Genomic DNA, 6,808 nt, shown 5'->3' on the forward strand with positions numbered 1-6,808 from the left:
TATTAAAAAAGTTAAAAAGTTATCACTATTCATCAAAAAAAATATAAAAAAATTAATATACAAATATTAATTTGAATGGTAAATTAATATAAAAGTTCCACTTTTCCAACCCATCAACATACTGACGTCAGCCACCTGCAATGAAAGAAAATAATAATAATAATAACATATGTACCTTCACTAAATTGAATGGTAAAGTTGGACCTGTGGGGGCCACCATGGATCTCATTTTGATAATCCAAACCGTTGAATATGTAGAACTCGTCTAATACTATATGTCTGTAAAAAAATCACGTCTATCAAATATCGCTAACTAAATGATCAAATCAGTTTTGTATAAAAATTGAATGGTATTATAGTTAACAGTTGACAAAAAAAACTAACACGATCAGATAGCTATCGATATACAGTCAATGTGATTTTTTACAAATATATAGTACTCAACGAGTTCAACACAATGAATGGTTCCGATTAAAAAAAGGAACCCGTAATGGGCCCTCACAGGCCGAACAACACCGTCCAATCAAAGTCCAAAAGGGAGAGAATCTTTTCCATGTATTCACCAAGCCGACTGTAATGTTCCCATCCGTACGACGTACTACATATCTTCTCCTATACATTTCTTTACACAATTTTTTAATACACATTTTTTCATAAAAGACTAAAAAGTTAACCCAAACATCCATATTTTATTTTTTAACTTTTTAATCTAAAAAGACAAAAAGTATACTTATTTAGGATACCCCAAACAACCCCTTAGCCGTCTTTTAGTGGCCATTGTGTGGGTTCAGAGCCAGTTTGGGTTTGGCGTTTTTGGTAATTTTCTTTTTTATCTTTGAGTTTTTTTTTTTTAATTAAAATATAAAGTGAAAAAAATTAATTGAAACATTTCGATTTTTTCACGAAAAGGACATGTAAAAAGTAAAAAGAATATGAAAGAACTTTTTATTTTTTATTTTTTTAATAATTTTTTGATTTTTTTGTTTTTTGCCTTTTTTTTCAAACACACTTGTAAGTGGGAAATTATTTAATAATTTTGAAACACTGCGTGACCATACTCTAAGCCAATCTAATTATTTAGTCCCATATTGTTCTTCATTCTCAACATAAATCGTGAGCTCCTACCTCGCTCTTCCAATCAAAACCTTATGGTGCACCACGTGTCTATATTCCGAGAATACTAAATAATCACCCTTTTAAGTAATGTTTGATTTATTAGAATAAAATAAAATGAAATGCTCATTCTATCAAAACATTTATTTCCATATTTGGTTAAACCTAAAAAATGACAAATACATTATAAATAAAATAATCTTTTATTATTTTAAAAGAATAATTGTACTATAAGAAAACTTTAAAAATTATCATTTTATTTCATTTCATCTCATTCCAATCAATCAAAATATTAAGGTAACATAGTAGTGCAGTGAGTTGAGGATATCAAGAGAGAGTGGGGGTTGAGGGTTAACATGAAAGAGAAATAGATGCGGAAAGAAAGGGAGACACAAGGGAAAAGGAAAGCTAGAAATGGATCAATCTTCTCCAACTGAAAGTTGAGCCAAGGAACCTGGGCTTTGGTGCTATCTGTTATTGGTATGACATCGCATTGTGAATCTTTGAAAGTGTGTTTCAAATTTATTTTAATAATTTAAATTATTTATAGTGTAAAATTTGTTGAATAGATCATTCAAATTCAAGTTAATTAGATATTTGTAATCCACAATAAGATCACGTTTATGTTTATGAAAAAAAAAAGAATGATTAGTCTGATTTTAATAATTTTTTTATTGTTTTTATTCAATTTGATCATAAGATTGTATTTATTCAATTAAATTATTTTTTGTATAAATAATATATTTAACAAATCTTATAATATGAATACCTCAAATCTTCAAAATATGATCTAAATATATTTCACGAGGCGTGTCGTATGGGTGCAGGATAGTGAAGTCTCTCCTTCCCATCCTCATCGAACCTAAAGAGAAGGAGAAATTTTCTATTTTAACATTTATGTTAGATTTGATGATTAAAAAAATACAAAATATTTTAGGGTAAAAAATTAATTTTGTTATATTCGTAATTAACACTGTCTATAAAAGCTTTTAAATGCACTAATATAATTTCTTTCCACACTTGCATGTAGCAGCTCCCATCAACATGACCATTATTAGAATGGAGATTAGTGTAACTGTATATCAAATTGTTGGACTATTTATATTTTTTTCATTTCAAATGGAACACCACGTAATTTATTTTTTCATTGTATTTTGGGAACAAGCTAAAAAATTAGTTTTTTTTTTGCTTTTTAACTCTTTTACATAAAAAAAAGTCATAAAAAAAAAAGTATAAAAAATCAGTTTTTTTTTACACAAAAAAGTTAAAAAATCATTTTTTTACTAATTTCTCAAAACATCACAAGTAGATCCAATTTGGGCGCTAAGGCTCACATCATGGCCATTTTGTTAGTCCGAATTGTATATTTTTTTAGTGTCTATCAAGTAAATCATCTATGTAAAAATTTAAATTAATTGTATATTGATTGAAACATAATTAAATTATATTTGTTTTTAATAAAATAAATGACAAATATGCTTTTGACAATAAATCATCAACTTTTTGAAGCAAATGTGATTCGATTATATGACTAATGATATCTAATTAACCTGATTAATCAAAAACTAAAATCTATACAATTCAAATCACATGACTAATGATATCTTATAAATTAAATTTTTTTTTTTTTTGTAAATGATTCACTAATCAAAAACTAAAATGTATACCGTTCAAATCATAAAGTAAGCCCAGAGCCTCAAAACTAGACCCTCCACAACTGGACCATTGGAGAGAATCCTTCTCTTCAACTAAAATATTGGGAGGAAATTTAAATGAATAATTAAATATAAAATCTGAAAATTTTATTTCGAAGTGTTGAGATGGCCGAGTTGGTCTAAGGTGCCAGATTAAGGTTCTGGTCCGAAAGGGCGTGGGTTCAAATCCCACTCTCAACATTTGTTAAAAAATTTTCTCTCTCACTTTCTTAGCTATCAAACAAGCTTTCGCCAGAGGTTTTTTTTTTTTTTTTTTTCACTTTCTTGTCTATCAAACAAGCTTTTCCCACTCAACCCATCTCACACTTTGATGCCTTGAACAATCCCCCTCTCAAAATTTGCAAGTTTTTTTTTTTTTTTTTTTTTTCACTTTATGAGTTCCCAAACTAGTTTTTCCCACTCAACCAATCTCGCACTTTCATGACTCGAACAAGACTTTTCATGCATCTTTAGCACTGACTTTAATAATTAAAAAAAATTTAATTTAATTAAATTTTGAATGAATAAGAAATACAACAAAAAAAACTTGTTTGGTATTGACGTTAATTCTAGATGTTCAAATGTATTCCAATGACCAAATATCATTTTGATGTTAGAATTGCCTGAAATATTACAGAAACATTCTAAAAATAAAAAAATAAAAAAAACTAACATGTAGATCTCAGTCTTCCAATGAAACCAAACATTACTTTGGACTAAGTGGTTTCTTCTAGTGACCACTTAACACTGCGACAAAAGCAACACCAAAGGCCAATCGGACAATAGTCCAATGCTAACGTTACAATTTTTAATATTTAATAGGATTATTATTTTTCCATTGTAATAAGGTGACAAAGGTGACATCCAAAAAAATCAAAAACAACAACAAAATGGTGAAAGGTGTGAGTTGTAAGATCATATTTAATTGTTGACTCAAATGTATATCAAATGTAAAAGTTATTTAAAACATCTTTATCACTTCTTGACCTCAATTTGTCTCAAATTCAGTTTTACACGAAATTTTATCCAATTAAGCGAGGAGTTTCTCCCTTATTTATAATTTAGTTGGAGAGACGATATTAAGACTAATAGGTTTATCTTAGGTTTATTTTGATGATTTAAAGTATTCATTTTGTACTATTTATCAAGTGGATTATTAATATAAAACATTAAATTAATTGAACATCAGTAAAATATGATTAAATTATATATATTTACAAAAATGAATGGCAAATACAATTTTGAAAATTAATCATCATTTTTAAGATAAACAAAATATAAATCACTTGACTGCTATTCAATCAACTTTTTTTTGTGTAATTAATGATTGATCGAAAGATCCAACAAGATGAGCAGTTCTAATCACCAAAATATATAAATGTAGAGTAAGTCCACCAAAGTCAAATATTCATTTTCATTCATCATACCATTTACAAGGTTTTTTTTTAACTCAAAAAATCATTTCCAAACATATTTGATTTTCTTTTTTCTTTTTTTTTGAAAAATAACCAATCTACTTTGTTCATAAAATTACTATTAAGTCTTATCAAGTTTCATTATAGACAATTAAGTCCTATTTTCGATAACATATTTCCAAAAAACTCACTTCTCCATAATGGTGAATGTTATCTCAATTTTACTCCTCATTTAACATGAACAACAATTTTATAAATATTTTTAATCTAAGTAAAATAATATTTTTTAATTGTATAAATTATGATATTGTATTAAAAAAATCATAAATCACAATCAAAAAATTATCAATAAGTTCTTTTTTGTTTTGAAAATTATTATTAAGTTATATCAAATTTTAATATTAACAAATAAATCCACTTTTTTTTTATAAATTGTTATAAATAAATAAAAAAATCAATTGTTCATAATAGTATATTTTATTTTCATTTTATCTTTTTCATTAAAATATGAACAAAAAATTTCATAAATAATTTTAATTTATTATAAAGTTTATAATTAAATTATGTTTAATTGTTCAAATTAAATGATTTTTCATAAACAAAATTATAAGTATAAGATTAATAATTTTTACAATTAAAATTTGAAATTTTAATTAAGTTAAAATTATTTATAAAATTGTTATTCATGTTAAATAAGAAAGATAAAATTGGGATACGACACACTATTATGGAGTAATGAATCTTTTGAGAATCTTTTTATTGCAAGGCAAATGCTAACAAGTGTCCCTATACATTGTTCAGTGTTCGAAAGTGTGTATAAAGTGTCGTGAATATGTAAAATTATTAAAAAGTATATTAATTTCAATAAAAGTGCATTGAATTTAGTGAAAAATGTCTTGTTTTCTTTAAATTTTTTTATCTTTTATTTGTATCCGAGGAATATTTGTTAGCAAGACCCTTATTTCAAATATGATTAATTGCCTATATTGAAACTTGTTTAATGTTGGCAACCTAACTTTGTTAGTGTTTTTTTTTTTTTTAAATATATATATATATATATTTTTTTAAATATATATATATTGACTTTTTTATGAAATGAAAAAAATTAATGTTTGAAATGATTCTTTTGATTGAATAAATAATTGTGAAAAAAAAAATTAATGTATTTGATATGACATTTTAATTTTACTTATAAACTTTTTAACTAAAAAAGTAATGAAAAATTACTACCCATGAAATGTTTTGAAAAATTATATATGATAGTGAAAAAAAATTATAATTATAATTATTAATATTTATAAAATTTATAATTTTTTTTAATAATTTTTCTAACAAACTACTGGGGTATAATTTCTCCAAAAAGTAACTACCAAACCAGCCTAAAGAGCCGCTTTCCAAACGAATGCTCCATATATTTTTTTATTTTTATTTTTTTGGAGCCGGAATTACACCTTTTGTTATGGAGGGAGTCACGGGTGACCCCAACAAAAACAAGTACTTCTTATTGAGTTGATTCTCTCCTTAAACTTTTTTTCTTATTTTTCTATCTATATTTATAATGATAGAGATGTACTATAAATTGATTCATCGGTTCATATTTGAACGGAAAAGTAAATTTGAATTTATTTTATTATTATTTTTATTTTTAAATAGTCAAATCTGAACCGTTAAATCAACGCATAGTGCATCTTCACTGTTGCAAGTAGGGAGACAGTGAGAGAGTTCAAGGAGAGGATCTCAACTCTTTTTGATCAGTGTCTCAATACCAAAAAATAATAATAATAATAATAAAAGATTGAGAGTTTTAATTTTAGAGTTTTAAATAGAGTTTTAGGGATGTAATAAGGAGTGGGGTTTACATGTGATGTAATATGTGTGTCTATATATATTTTTTTCTCTTGCCACATAATTAGAGATCTCTTTAGAGTTTCAAAATTAGAACTCTCTATCATTATTACCAAAAAAATATAGGTAGCATTTTGTTTACTTTTCAAAACTCAATTTTGTTTTTAAATCATGATTTAGATACAACATATTAGCTAAACATATTTTTAAAATGAAAAATTATTGGAAGCTCTAATAAAAGAGCTCTAATAGGCGGGAGCCCACTGTGATGTAATGTTTTGATTTTTTTTTTATTTTTTGCCACATCATTAGAGCTCTAAAATTAAGAAATGTATCATTGCTTTTTTAAAATATAATTCAAAATTATTTTTAAACTCTTCTCCTCTTTATTATTATTATTATTAATCAATCAAACAATCATTTTTTCTCTCTCATTTCCCACATTTTATAACCTCAATTAATCAAAAAAAATATAAATCATTCTAAAATTATTTTCAAAACTCATAATTAAATAATTTTTTTAAATCATAATTAAAAAATTTAAAACTCAAAATATAATTTTATACTTCAATTATAATTTTAAAACTAAACTAAACCGACCCATATATTTCCCATCTCGGTTGTCTTTTTTCATGCAGACCTGACATCAAACCAAGTGGTCCCATTCCACTCCCATCTATCACGTTGCCATTATCATACGCCCATTTTCATTTCAAAAATGATAGGACCATTAATTTTGAA

The 6,808-nt window shown here is 25.5% G+C and overlaps 1 non-coding gene across 1 annotated transcript; it reads left to right on the forward strand.

Annotated features, from left to right (window-relative positions):
- The first annotated feature begins 2,927 nt into the window (after positions 1–2,927).
- TRNAL-AAG (transfer RNA leucine (anticodon AAG)) lies at positions 2,928–3,008 on the forward strand. The gene has a single exon. It is a non-coding gene; the product is annotated as a tRNA-Leu (tRNA).
- The last annotated feature ends 3,800 nt before the right edge of the window (positions 3,009–6,808 follow it).

The sequence above is a fragment of the Camellia sinensis genome, chromosome 10 (genome assembly GCF_055761805.1).
Source record: "Camellia sinensis isolate YWXY chromosome 10, ASM5576180v1, whole genome shotgun sequence".
NCBI lineage: Eukaryota > Viridiplantae > Streptophyta > Magnoliopsida > Ericales > Theaceae > Camellia > Camellia sinensis.